Source organism: Rhinatrema bivittatum, chromosome 4 (assembly GCF_901001135.1).
Source record: "Rhinatrema bivittatum chromosome 4, aRhiBiv1.1, whole genome shotgun sequence".
Lineage (NCBI taxonomy): Eukaryota > Metazoa > Chordata > Amphibia > Gymnophiona > Rhinatrematidae > Rhinatrema > Rhinatrema bivittatum.
The window spans coordinates 218,676,506-218,691,882 of NC_042618.1; the positions used below are offsets into that span (position 1 = coordinate 218,676,506).

Here is a 15,377-nt window from a genome sequence, read left to right on the forward strand (position 1 = left end):
CGCTACAACAAAATATATATTTTTCAAACTATACATAGATGTTTTAGTACATAATAATTGTTTTAAAACTGGCTCATGGGCTCAGTCCAGTGTCTCCGGTGGTACGTGCTGTGCCCTGCCATGTGGAGGGTCCCTGGTTCAAGGCCTCATTTTCCAAGCACTTTACCGCGTGCGATAAATTCGCAAATCGCGTTAACAGCTGTTAACGCGAATGCAAATTAGTCATTTGGTATTCAGGGGGCGGAGCATATGTAAAGCGGGAACCTGTGTATCGTGTGCGGCGAAACGGCCGCAGTGTTTGTGCGGCTGCTATCTACAACTCAAACCTCGCGTTATGGACTGCGTTACGGGCCTGAAAAGGATTACCGCCATCCACGATAGTCCCAGACAGGGGGGAGAGAGAGAGAGAGAGAGAGAGAGAGAGAGAGAGAGAGAGAGAGAGAGAGAGAGAGAGAGAGAGAGAGAGAGAGAGAGAGAGAGAGAGAGATGAGAGAGAGAGAGAGAGAGAGAGAGAGAGAGAGAGAGAGAGAGACTTACTATAGTGCCTATGCCCTACATAGGTATTTTAACCCCTATGGGAGGGCCACCTACTAACTCGGGGTGGGGATTAGGTATGAGCGTCGGGGGTTGGGGGCCACTTTCGCATTCCACATGAGACCTACGGACTGAACAGTGGTCTCTAGTGCAGATTTGCTGGCCGTCGGAGTGAGGACGCTCACTCCAAGTGGAGATTTGGCCAACGTTCTCTCCACCTAGCATGTTGTTGCCCAGGTAGAGTGTCCATCAAGCTAGGTAGAGAGAACGTTGCCCAAACCACTTCTTGGAGTGAGCGTCCTCACTCCGACAGCCAGCAAATCTGCACTAGAGACCACTGTTCTGTCCGTAGGTCTCATGTGGAATGCGAAAGTGGCCCCCAACCCCCGACGCTCATACCTAATCCCCACCCCGAGTTAGTAGGTGGCCCTCCTATAGGGGTTAAAATACCTATGTAGGGCATAGGCACTATAGTAAGTCTCTCTCTCTCTCTCTCTCTCTCTCTCTCTCTCTCTCTCTCTCTCTCTCTCTCTCTCTCTCTCTCTCTCTCTCTCTTCCCCCCCCCCCCCCCCCAGGAGCAGGCTGTCTGGGACTATTGAAATATTGTGCACTGCGATAAACGAAACCAGCAATTATTGTGCACTGTGATAAAAGACTGAAAGAATCATCGTGCAGTGGGAAAACATTGTGTGCGGGAGTCGGGGTGGCACCAGGGCTGATGCTGCAGTGACATCCCTGGTGACGAAAGGTAAGGACCCTTATTGCCGACAGCTTCGCGCCAAATAACTGCACCTTTTATGGTGCAGTTATTCGGTGCGAAAGCCGGCCCGCCCCCCCGTTATCGCCGGATTTTGTAAAGTCTGCGACCTTAGAAAATCCAGGCCTAAGTCTTCTGCTCCCTAGGTTGAGTGGGACTGAGGAAGTTGCAGAAGGCCGGAGGCAACTTTCACAGCCCGGGGAGGGGGGGCAAGAGGAGAAACTCATAGCCCTTACCGAAGGGTAGAACCTAATTTTGGATGAAGGAGCCCTGGTGCAAGGCCCCTGGACCTGCACCATCACTGCGACGACTAAATATAAATTGGGAGGGGATATTAAACAGAGGGGAAAAATCCCCAGGTAGCTGTGAATGAAGGCTTTGTAGCACAAAATCCAAGCCCCGGTTCCGACTGAGCTGGAAGATTAAAGGAGCAGGAGGGAACTTAGGAGCCGACCCCTCCGGCACAGTACATTTCCCATTCCTAAGCCAAGGATAACTCCTCTGGAACATTTTGTATGTATAGATGAAGATGAATTGTTTCTTTAAGTACAAAAAGGGGAAAGGAAATATCTAACATTGGCCCAGTGGCCTGAAAGTGCTCCTCTAAACCCCTCATTATAATTAAAAAAACAAAAAAAAAAAACCCAGCAGAAATGAATTAAGTAACATTCAAATTTAAAAGTCAGTTTTCGGGAAAGGAAGTAACCAAACACAATTATCCATGAATAACCTACAGTGCAGTTCTTCCTTTTTTTAGTAAATACACCTATTCAAACCATCAACACCCAAGAGAGAAGTAACTAGAATACAGTTTATTTAAATCTGTATTTTGTGACGCCGACTGTATCATGTGATCTTGCTGACTTCTGATACTGCTTGAAGGAGAAAATAAAGCAGTACACTGAGGGTTCTGTAGGAATATTTATTTATCTATTGCAATGCGTCCTTTCATATATGCACTTTACTCATTAAAATAAAGCTAAATATGAAGGGTTACAGTCTTTATTCTGGCTGCAAACTATGTATATGTGTGATATTGCTGGCAGAATAGAAAAAGAAATAATGTTTTTGCTCTCATGTTAAACTGCCTGCAGAAAACTACAGAATTCTATTATAGCACTGAGCTCAACTCTTGGGGTACACATAGTAATTTTCTTATCATTTATAAAGCAGAAATACAAAGTATTCTACTCAAATTACTTCTCAGACTTGTGGCAGAAGTACTGAGGGTGCAGCCCATGCAGTGAAGAGGGCTCTGCTGTGATCAAAGGGCACACCTGTGCTGCTCAGCCAACCTGAGCTCATGCAGCTCCCATACAGTATAAGAACCATAATGGGCTCAGAGGCAAGCAAGTGCCCCTTCCCAAACTGACCTGGCCCAGCCTGGGGGTTCCAAGTGTTCATTGCTCCACCATTGTTTCCTACTATAGGGGAGACTATTCTGTTGTATTCCTTAGGGACAAAGAAAATAGAAAATGTAGCTGGAGGTGTACAGAATGAAAATGCGTCTCATACTGGAATGTAATGATGCACTTTGAATACATGCTGCTCTTTAAGCCCCCTAATCAGTTAAATTTAATAGGCATGGGCAGTCGTTGCTCCATTCGTTTCAGCAGTATGCACGTATCTGACGAATGGATAGTAGGCACGCAAAACAGATGGTGTGTACGTATGTAGTCGGCAAAGACGTACACACATACCATCTGTTTTGCACGCCTACTATCCATTCATGAGATATGCGTGTACTGCTGAAACAAATGAAATGAATAGAGCAACAAATGCACATCTCTAGTACTTAATGCCTGCTACCTATATATATCTATATGAAGCTGCCACTTCATGTGAATCCGCAACTCACTGTCTACAGATGATTAATTGTGCGGCACTTAACTACATTTATTAAGATACAAGGTCAGAAGCCTAAGGGTCGCCTACAGTGCTTAGTAATGCCATTCAGTTAAGAACACTGTCATAAGGCGGCATTGCAAAAGAGCAGGCCCTATTCCCCAGGCCTCCCCTCCCTCATTGCCCTTCCCAAAACCTGTGCAGGTGACTCTGGTTCTTGAAGGGAAATACTCACTGGAGACTAAACTCTTCAGCATTGCTCTTGATCCAGCAGGGGATGCCCCATAGCAGCAGTGACACTGTCTCCTGCTGACCCCCCTGCGGCCGGGCCCCTTTACCTTCCCTGGGAGGCGGTCAGCCCCAGCTCTCCCCCTTCACCGCTCGCTGTGGCCGATGCCGAACCCCACTGATGTGGCCTGCCCTCGCGGCGCGACACGCCGCCAGCTTGGCCTCTGCGCGCGCCATTGTCAGCAATTTAAATGGCCTGCGGCAGGAAACTTCCCCGCGGCCCAGGAAGATTACGTCAGTCAGGGCGGGTATATATACCCGGCCCTGATTCCAACACTCTGCATCAGCAACGGGTCCTGCTCAGCTCCTGAGTGTGTAGACTGCGTTGTCTTCTGTTCCTGCGTTCCGTCCTGCCTCCTGATCCAGAGTTCCGGACCTGATTCCTTTTCCTGCATTCCAGCCTTGCTCTTTGCTTCCTGCCTCCAGCCCCTCAGACTGACTTCCTGGTTTTGGTCTTGCCTGGTACTCCAACTCTGCCTGATCTCCGCCTGGTAATCTGACTCTGCTTGACCTCCTGCCCTGACCTCCAGCCTGGTTCTTCGTTCTCGCCTCTGCATGCAGCCCTTTTTTGAACCCAGCTACACTAACTGCACTAACCACATCCTCTGGCAACAAATTCCAGAGTTTAATTGTGCATTGAGTGAAAAAGAATTTTCTCCGATTAGTCCTAAATGTGCTACTTGCTAATTTCATGGATTGCCCCCTGGTCCTTCTATTATCCAAAAGTATAAATAACCGATTCACATCTACTCGTTGAAGACCTCTCATGATCTTAAAGACCTCTATCATATTCCCCCCTCAGTCATCTCTTCTCCAAGCTGAACAGTCCTAACCTCTTCAGCCTTTCCTCATAGGGGAGCTATTCCATTCCTTTTATCATTTTGGTTGCCTTTCTCTGTACTTTCTCCATTGCAACTATAACTTTTTTGAGATGTGGCGACCAGAATTGTACACAGTGTTCAAGGTGCTCACCATGGAGCGATACAGGGGCATTATGACATTTTCAGTTTTATTAACCATTCCCTTCCTAATAATTCCTAACATTCTGTTTGCTTTTTTGACTGCTGCAGCACACTGAGCTGACGATTTCAAAGTATTATCTACTATGATGCCTAGATCTTTTTCCTGGGTGGTAGCTCCTAATATGGAACCTAACATCGTGTAACTACAGCAAGAGTGTTGTGTTCCGTGGCCGTCTACGGCCGCGGCCCCCTACCTGAGCTCCAATGGCGGGCCGCCTCGGCAGCGTTGGGGGAGGTTGTCCTACTCATGTACCCAGTGACCCCGCGCAGGCCTCTGGGCTAGTCGCCGGGTCAGAAGTCGTCCCTGCTCCTCCCTCGCGGCAGCTAGCAGCTCTCCTCCGCGGCCCGAGATCCAAGATGGCCACCGCCATCTTAGGCGTGAGGCCGCGCCTCCTCACCAGAATTAAAGGGACCTCGTCCCTTTAATTGTCTACAGCTGATTCCAATCCATTGGGCCAGAGGAAGTATAAAAGGAGACTTCCTCTGACCATTCCTTGACTTGGCAACGTCCCAAGTAGTCAGGTCTGCTTGCTTCGGTGAGTTCTTCTACTTTGGATCCTTGTTCCTGTCCTGTCTTGTCTTGGTGTTCCTGGTTCCTGACTTTGGATTAGCTAGGGGTGATTCCTGGTGTGTGACTTCGGACTGGCAAGCGGCGATCCCTCGGTGTAAGACCTCGGACTGGTAAGTGGTGACCCTTTGGCACTTGACCTCGGACTTCTTCTGGACTATCGTCTCCAAGGGCCCACCTAAATCCCAGCGGCCCGGGTCCCTAAGGGCTCCTCCTGGGGGGACTGCGGGCTTCCAGGGGTGAAGCTCCAGTTAGCCCTTGCGCCAAACTCTCAACTCCTTGAACTCTCAAAGGTCCACCTAAGTCCCAGCAGTCCGGGTCCCTACGGGCTCCTCCTGGGGGGACCGCGGACTTCCAGTGGTGAAGACACAGTTCCTCTTCTTGACGTCACGACTCTTTGTCTGCCTCAGTCTCCAGTGCCGAGGGTCAGCTGGTCGCATCTTCTGTCCTGTCTCGCCACCCGACGGGAGAACCTACAGATCTTCCTCCTAAGGTATACCATCCTCCCATCGGCCCAAGGGTTCACAAGCCTGAGCAGAACAAAGAGTTATTTTTCCCTATATGCAACACTTTGCACGTCCACATTAGATTTCATCTGCCATTTGGATGCGCAATCTTCCAGTCTTGCATGGTCCTCCTATAATGTATCACAATCCTCTTGTGATTTAACTACTCAGAATAATTTTGTATCATCCGCAAATCTGATAACCTCGCTCGTCATATTCCTTTCCAGATCATTTATAAATATATTGAAAAGCACTGGTCCAAGTACAGATCCCTGAGGCACTCCACTGTTTACCCTTTTCCATTGAGAAAATTAATCCTACTCTCTGTTTCCTGTCATTTAACCAGTTTGTAATCCATGAAAGGAAATCGCCTCCTATCCCATAACTTTTTAGTTTTCTTAGAAGCCTCTCATGAGGGACTTTGTCAAACGCCTTTGTGAAGGTCAGAGGTGCCATGGCTAGCCCGAAGGGGAAGGCCCAAAATTGAAAGTGCTGGCCCAACACCTTGAAACGCTGAAAACCTTGATGGTCCTGCTGAATGGAAATATGGAGATACGCCTCCACAGGTCCAACGATGCCAAGAACTCTCCTCTGTGGACCAGCGCCAGTACCATTCTTAACGTCTCCATTCAGAAACGTGGCACCCTTAGGACAAGTCAAAGATGGGACAATACGTGCCTTCCTTCTTGGGCACCACAAAATAAATGGGGTACGTTCCTCGTCCCTGCTCCTCCTCGGAACAGGAATGATCGCCTTGAGGCACAATAGCCTCTGCAGAGTTCCCTGTACCTCCTCTCACTTATTCCGGGAGACGACTTGAGACTCCAGAAAGGACTCCCTGACAGGATGAGAAAATTCTAGTGTGTAGCCATCTCGGACCACTTCTAACATCCAGCGGTCTGAGGTAATCTTGGCCCACTCCTTGTAAAAGCTGGATAATCTTCCCCTCTAACGCTTCTATGGATGAATGGGCGATGCTGGTTTCATTGCAATGATTTTCCACCACCGGCCCCTTGGCTGGCCCCATCCCTGGTGGGTCTGTGGGCTCCTCAAAAGGACTGCTGACATCCTGCTGACTACTTAGTCCCCGCCTCCGAGGCGGGCTTGCTGGACTGGAACCTAAATGAATCTTGAAACTGGGACTGAGGTGGAAACACCTTATTTCCAATCCTCTCGCAACTTATTTCCCTTGGACTCTCCCAAAGTCTTCACCAGCTGATCCAAATCCTCCCCATTCAGGAGCTTTCCCTTAAAAGAAAGATTACACAGCTGGGCTTTGGACCACATGTCCGCGGACCAATTTCACAACCACAAAAGTCTGCAAGCCGCTACTGCTGAGACCATGCTCTTGGCCGAAGTGCAGACCAAGTCATAAAACGCATCAGCGACATAAGCCACTCCAGCCTCCAAGCGCACTGACTGGAGAGAATCCCCATCCCTGGAGGAATCTTGTTCTTGTAACTTCTGCATCCAGCACAGACAAGCACTCTGCGTCATGCTACCATAAATCGCGGCCTGGAGACTCAGGGCAGACACTTCAAATAACTGCTTCAACTGAGTCTCCAACTTGCGGTCCTGCACATCCCTCAAAGCGGCAGCTCCTGCCACTGGAATGGTCATTTTCTTGGTGCCCGCTGAAACTGCTGCATCCACCTTGGGGACCCACAGAAGCTCCAAGGTCTCCTCCCTCAGGGGATAAAGCTTAGCAATTGCCCTTCCGACCCGCTTCCAGAGAGTCCTACTCCTGGTTCACCAACATACGAATCGTCTTTGGCAAGTGAAAAACAGTGGAGCCCCCGCAGACCATCCAGGACCAGGTTCACGCCCTTATTATCTGACTCCTCCTGAGTCACTTTCACCCCCAATTCCTGCAAAACCTATGGAATGAGGGGACGCAATTCCTCCTTTTTAAACAAGCGAACTACTCGAGGATCACCACCCTCTGACACAAGGAACTCATCCGGGTCCAGATCATCCTTATTCGCATCTGGGTCCACATTCATGGTTGCATCCGTGTCCACATCCGGGTCAGCACCATGCAAATCGAGAGGATTCTCTGGCATACCATCAGAGTCCTCTCCATCCCTGGGGTCCGCCTCCGAACCTGCTCGACCCAAACCCAGGCATCGCAACAGGTCCCCGGAGCCTACTGCAGGGGCCACCTTAGGGGTTTTGGAAGCACAAAACGGCGGCCTCCCCTTCAGAAGCTTGATTCCCGCTCCCTTCCTTGCCAGGAAGGCCTAATGTGGGAGTAGAACGAACTCCGGGGGAAAAGTATTCGGGTTCCTCAGCCCCCTGATCAGGAAGGCTGCCCTCTGAATCTTCAGCCCTATCGAGATCTTCCTGTGCCACAGGCAACCGGGGGGGAACCACTTCTCTCTCTCAATTTAAATTTGGTGAGACTGTACATTTGCACCTCTACCATCTGCTCGAGACAGAGAAATACTGAGGGACTGCAGGTGGCACTCTCGGTTATGTAACAGAGCCTCAAGGTTTTGTTCTCTGCCTCCATCTGCTGGTAGGGATGCATAACTCACTTGTCTAGACTGATCTGGGTATGTACAGGAAAGAAGTTTACCAATCTTGTTTGTGTCTGCATAACTTATTTTGTTTGTATTAGGTGAGGAAAAGGGATTTCAAGTATCAGTACTGAGAAGAGATCTCAGGAATGGGGAGAGGAGAAAGAGAACGAGGAAGGCCAGGGATACAGAGAGGAAGGGAGGAGGACCAGGAATGAGGTGAAGAAAAGATGAGAGGACCAGGGATGGGAGGAAGAATGTGAGAAGGAAAGAGGACTAGAGATGGGAAGAGAAGGAGAGAGGACAGAGCATGAGGAGGATGGGATACGGGAAAATAAAGAAGGGAATGAAGATCAGGAATTCCAGATGGAACACAAGGGAGAGGGAAGGAGGTTCTGGGATTGAGGAAGGAGAGGCGAAAGTAGGAGGTGTTGAGGTTGGGTTCCAGGCTCTGGGGAGAAGGGAGAGGTAAGAAGGGAGGTTACATGGATCTGGGGGACAAAATCTGAGATTAAGGGAGAGAGGATCTGAATTGCTGTGGGGGGTGGGAGATGGGGGAGGCACAAATATCCCTACTGTTCTCTGGTCCTGCTGGCCCTTGCTAACTTCCCACCCAATCTGGCATATACACACACGCTTCTCTCTCACATGCACAAACACCGACTCCTCCCTTACTCTGTTCTCTCTTGCACACAGCTACACCCCCCCCTCCCCAACTGATCCCATCTCATCCCACAGCTTCTATCCTCACACACCACAATGATCCCCACTAAGCCCCTCATAACCTCCCCAAAATGATCCCCTTTTACTCTGTTTGCTCCAGCCTCTCCCCCTCTCCCTGAATGATAATAGGGCATGATTAGGGAGTAGAGTATTCTTCTTTGCTCTGCTATGCCTGCTTCAAGCTCACCAGATCTCATCCTGCTCCCTGCAGCCCACTGGGAGGGGAGGGGCTGGATCAGGCCCCTGGGATGGGAGGGGCTGGATCAGGGCTGTGCTGAATCTCACTCTCTGCTGAGTGAGATTCAGCACAGTTGGAAGGAAGCAAATCTTCAGTCAGTCTGCTGCCCCCAGACATTTGCCACCATGGCACAGGCCAAGTGTACCTATTGACATATCCAGCTGTGTCCATACTAATCGTCCAGTGTACTTGTAAGCAAACCGAACATCATGTTTAATTTAGAATATAAAATATCTCCTGCATGCATAGATTTTAAATCACTTGTTAGCAGCATAATATTTTCAGGATGCCTGCTGTCATACAAAACAGACATGAAGGGAGGGTAGTTATGCTAAGCCATTTTACTGATTAGTAATAGTCAAGTGGTTAAAAGAGATGGAAAAGCCAGAAGTATGGAAAAGCAGCCCAGGGAATTCATTCAAAAACATTGTGAAGCTTATGGGGAAAGATGCCTAACACTGACAGTAGTAAAGAACTCATAAATTGGGATTTCCTCTGATCTTAATTGTATGTCCAGGGCTAGCCTCAAGGCCCAGTCTCAGTGTTGCATTCACTGCTGATACAGGATTCTTCTGTGCGATCTGACAAAGCTAATGCAGGGTCATCATGGGGGCTGCACATTTGCAAACTCAGAAGGGAGGAAAATGGGCCGGTGATTTCATGCACTAGTCTTGGGGAAAATTATCTGTCATAGCTGCTCTGCCTGCAAGGGTTTTTCCATGGTTACTGGAAGCTTAGGATAGGAAAGGAAAACGGGAGCGACACGTTGACAAAAAAAAAAAAGATAAAGCCCAAAATGGCTCATCCAATCTGCTCAGTTGAGATTCATCCACTTTGATTAGATGGGCATATAAATTCCCATATGCAACCCGACAGCAACTGCCCCTCCCCCGTGTCTTTTAACCAACTTTTTCCTACCACTGCTCTCCAGATCCATCCCAAGTGTGCCCAAGATCTGTTGCAGGGATGGCCTAAGTGAAAAAAACTAGAGTGAAATCAGGAAGCAAAGAAAGAAATCAAAGTAAAATAAGAAAAGGAGAAAGAGAATGAGGTTTGCTATCAGTGCACATGTCTTAACATTGGGGAAGCTGTGGCTGGGCTACAGTTGTCACCTGAACAACTGTTTCCTCAGATCCTGACGTGTAACTAGCCTGACACCGAGTGGTTAGGATTCTGATTCGCGGTGCTGTCTGGGCAGCATGATCAGGGAGCCCTCAATTCATCATTCTCTTCCACCGTTCATCCTCCACGCACCCACTCAAGAAACACCCAACACACGTTTTGCATGTACACGTCTGATTCTGAAGATTTCGAAATTCAGGTTTGCTTGGGGGGGGGGGGGGGAGGGATTTCTCACTCTTTTTATTTCTGCCGGAGTTTTCACAATGAACGGCAGTAGATTAAATGATTGTGTGCTATCCCCGGTCTTTAGGGATTCACTCCCATGGCAAAAGGTGGCAAACCCACTGTCCTGACTTTATTATTAAGGAAGGTGGCGAGGGCAAATTTCAAAGCCATTTCTGTGGGTAAACTGTAGCTTACCCGGGTAAACTGGCCTATCCCGCCCTCCCACTGCTCCACAACGTGGGTACTTTAGTTACATTCAGGAAAGGCATCCCCTTGGACAGGGTCAGAAAATATCACCCTCGGATTGCATTTTCAAGTCTACGCAGGTTATTTATTTTCCTTACAAAATCCACCCACATGAAAAGCAGGTACAGAAGTCCATGGGTCCAAATGTTTTCAAGGGAAAGTATGCAAGTGCCTTTTCTTTGATAATTGGTGCAAGGTCCATGGATAAAATGTAACCACAGACCATGTTCCAAAGTGTACGGTCTGAAAATTCCTCGCAGGGAGGATAACTTTCACAACTGCTCGCGTGCCCCCATATATGCTTGCATGGTGCATGCAAAGATGCTAGTGCATTTTATAATCTGTGCGGAAATGATTTGTGCAGGTAATAAAATGCAAGTACGTATGCGCGCACAAATGCTCACGTGTGTACAAATCACAACCCACGCAAATTTGGACTTATCTGGATAAATACCGATTTATCCGGCTAAGTAGTAGCGTGTAGTTGGATGAGTCTGAAAAGTGCTACTTAGATGGACAAGTAGCACTTTTCAGACTTATCTGGCTATGTGGGCCTGCTGCTACGTAGCTGGATAAATCAGAATATAGCCGGATAAGTGCTGCTACTTACCTGATAAGTTCAAATATGCTTGCCTAAGTAGATGGAAAGGTGCTCCTTAGCCGAATAAGTTGTAAATTAGCCGGATAAATGCACACAAATAATATACCCACATATTTGTACTTCCAATTTTAAAAGGATATCAAAGTAGATTTTACTTGCATTAATTTGACGCTTTTATCCCCGTAAGTCAGCTTTTACATGTGTAAGATTTTATAACATACGCGCAGCAATGAAATAACCAGTTTTACCAATTAGCCTACCAGTTCATCCAGTCCATCTGTAGCTCATGAAGACCCTCCTGGCTCTTCAACCTGAGGGCCTCCCCATTGTATCCAGACCCTTTAGCCAGTCATTTTTTCACTTGTATGATAGTTATGATCACTTACAGCAGATATTGAGCAGGAGTAAATATATGCAAATAAAAGACTCGTGCGTATTACTTTGGTAGGTTTTACAGTAGCAACTTACTTTTGTAAGTTGACCTTGCCCTGGAATGCCCCGGCGCGCCCCTGTTTTACATAAGCAAACATGCTCAAGGACCCCGATTTACGCGTGTATGTTGCGGTTTTGAAAATAGCATGCATTCACATACTTTGTGCATGCAACTGCGAATTTTTACGTGTGCATCATTTGAAAATTCACCTTAAAATGTATTGCCCGGATGCATTAAGTTGGTTTATATAGCTTTTAATTTGTATCATTAAAGGTCATGGTAATAAATGCAAACATTTTTTTTAAACTAAAAACAAAAATGAAGAAAATTACATGGCACAGACAAGACTTTACAGATACAGTTTCAAAGATTACTTTATGGGGGTGTCTAGCCACATATTGAGCCCAATTCAAACATTTATCTTTTGACCAGGAAGTTTACTCCTGCTCCTTTGGGTTTCCAGCTCAGTCAGAAGTGGCTTCTACTGGGGCTATAGTGCTAGCAATCGTCTTTGTAACTACCCTTGATTTCCCTCCATTTTAGAACGCTCCTCCCCCACCATCTACCCAGTCATAGCAGGACCAGTCTTTAATCAGTGGCCACAGAATGCTGCTCCTTCTAGGACCTGCTACACATGGGTGCTGATTTTGTCCACTAGATGTCACCATTGTGCAAGATTCACCTTCCCCCACAGGTCTGAAGGCTGCCTCTGCAGCACTGGCTCAGACATCTCTGTGCAGCAGGTAACTCCCAACTACCAGCAACACACACATCCTAACCATGTGGGGAAATATGCATGGGGGGGGGGGGGGGGGAATAAAAATGCATGAAATCACACTCACAGTATTTTCAGAACAGTAAAGACCCATGGTCTAATTCTCTTGGATTCTTCAGGTAACAAGGTCAGTAGATGCAAGTTCAGAATGCTTAGAACAGGTCTGGATTTTTATTTTCTTAATCTTTCAAATATATAGGCAGACTAATCTAAAACAACTTGCTCTGAAAAAGAACATAATGGAAGATAGAGGAAAGGGACAGCACAGCCTGCAGAAGGGTTGCTGAGTATCAGGAGAGAACAGAGAGAAATACAGCCCCAAACCAAGAATTAAACCCAGCTTCTACCCCTAATGTTGTTCTCTGCAGCAGACAATATGGTAATATAATTGTCTTGCCTATTCTTAGATGCACAGATTCTTTATTATTATTATTATTATTATTATTATTAATAAAGGAAACATTTAAATAGCTCATGTCCATTTCATTGCCATCAGTCATCCTAATGATGTTTCTCAAAAAAGTATGTTTCTACAATGTTCATTGACCCTGAAGAAAAGGACAGAAAAGAGAGAACAGAAATTAAGAGCAGGAGGCATTCCTTCTGGCAGGAGGTCATTGGTTCTTTGCTATCAGTCGGGTTTATAAATCTTTAAATCAATTATTTAAGCTGATGCTTAATGGGAAGGCTTAGTGACAGGCAATAAATAGTATTACCTGTGGATCATCTTTTGAACATCGCTTGGGAGTGTAGCACAGAAACTACTATATGTGTTCGTATGTTTATTTCGCTCCCTTTCAAAGTCCAAAGTACCCCTCCTCTTCTTTCCATTTTCATATATCTAGATGCATATTCTTAAATGTCGGCGTGGGCAATTATCAAGACAGTAATACTTGCTTCTGCAGCATCGCAGCTTACTTGGAACATACTGTTTATGTTAAATCTGCGCCAGATTGCTCCTGGGGGCAACAGGAATGTGTTGTATATGACTATGGTTGGTGTTGGAATGGCATTGACTAGTGATTTGCAGACAGATAAGTAGAGCAAAAAAAAAAAAAAGTGCAGTGATGCCTGCAAGTTGGTGTCCTTTCACGGTTCTGAAACTGCACCTCTTTTGCCCATTTCCTGCAACTTCTAGGATACAACTGTGCCAACATAAGTGAGCAAAAATGCAGTAGAACATTTTATAAGATCTTAGTGCAAATGTTCCACCACTCTCTTTGCACAAGTTGCTCTGCATTATTTGTGGAACGCTGTGCAGGCTTTTAGCTGTACTGAGAGAGAGCCGTTTTCAGAAAGACAATTCACACATCTACATGGCTTTGAAAATTGTTCCTCTCCACCCCACCACCATCTGGGGCTTCAGTTTTAGAATCTAGATAGAGAGAAAAAGTGAAACAAAGTCCTCCAAACTGACCTTGGGAGATGGGGGAAGGAGGTTAGTAGATCATACCCTTTTGTGCCTTATGGGAGAATATCAACTAATGATGCAATCGTTTTCTGTCTTGTTGCTGATTGTGAAGGCATTATTATTGTCACAATCACATTAATGTACTTAGTTTTGCTTGTTCATTTATTTATGCACCTTATATCTCAGATTTCCTGATCTGAGTGCTGACATCGCAAATTCTTCACCTTTTTGCTCAGAAGTCCAAAGTCAACCACACAAATTACAAAAGTAAAACAATGAAATTAAGGCGAGAAGGTATGGCCTAGTGGTTAGAGAGCTGAGAACCAGGCAAGCAGGGTTCAAATCCCACTTCTCCCACTGACACTCCTTGTGACCCTGGGTAAGTTACTTCATCTCCCATTGCTTCAGATGCAAATGTAAGATTAAAAGCCCTCTAGAGCAGGGGCCTATCTAACTATACTTGAATTTGTAACTTGCCTTGAGCTTGAATTCGAAAAGGAGAGAAATTAAATCCGATATTAAGATACCTACTTTGCCATCAGCCAGAAACATCCCCTAACTAACATAGGTCTGTGCTTCCTTTTTGTCATGACTTTGTCTATAATATTAATGAAAATGTTTTCATCCATATAGTATTCACAGACAGTTATTCACTGATACCAGATCTGTAGGGCCTACAGGTCTACAGCCAAACCGTAACATTTTCACAGAGTACCACCAGACTCAGCCCTCCATTTCCACTGAAGCTCTGCTCTAGTGGCTTTGCATGGCGCTAAAAAGCATCAGCTCTGCTCAACAACATAAAAACTTGCACAGCATCTGAGTCTCCCAACCCATTTCCAGCCTACATCCCCACTGAGGTTTTACAAAAGAAATGGATCGTACCTGATGCTCTTTCTGGTAAGTCCAAACCCTCCATCCCAGACTCGGGGCCTTATGATAAGAACTGCCAAATGAATCGCTAACTGAATGGGCAGAAAACTGAATTATCATCGCTTAAAATAACTTACAGAATTGTAGCTAAATTATGTTACTGGTTTTTGTTTGTTTTAAAATAGAAGTCCCCTCCCAACCACCTTTTTTTTTTTTTTTTTTACCTGCTTTGAGTGTTGTGAGCCTTTAGTGTGAATCTTCCTCTGCTTAAAAAGCTGTTTCTCACAGATAAGGTGTCCATTCTTATAAACGAAGTTGTTTTCCTTCGCTAAGCTCTGTATAAAATGGTTCCATAAAAGAGGAAAACATGGTCTGCTTATAACTCATAAGTGGGGAAGTTACACAGAAGTAAAGGGGCACTTTTATTCTTCCTCAGGAACAGGATGTTAAAAATGCCCACATGACTTGGTTTAGCTGTGAAACGTTCTGACCATCTATACTCTGAATGCAAGCTGGATTTGATGTTGGAAAGCATGTAACACTGTAAACCTTCTTTCTCTGGGTGAATTGGTGTTACTTTTAGTTTCCTCTTGCTGCTGCTATCTCTCAGCTTCTTTCTCTGATCAGATAACGAGTAATAATTCTGAGCCCAGTGAGGAATTGCTGAAATTCTCAACCCTTCACATCTCTG

General features: G+C 46.3%; 1 protein-coding gene across 1 annotated transcript in view; it reads right to left on the minus strand.

Annotated features, from left to right (window-relative positions):
* The window catches only part of SPIC (Spi-C transcription factor), a 130,459-nt gene extending 115,397 nt beyond the window's left edge, over positions 1–15,062 (minus strand). Inside the window, exon 1 of the mRNA XM_029599715.1 lies at positions 14,911–15,062. The gene's annotated coding sequence lies outside the window, so the exon portion shown is untranslated. The remainder of the gene's footprint in view (positions 1–14,910) is intronic.
* Between the last annotated feature and the right edge of the window lie 315 nt (positions 15,063–15,377).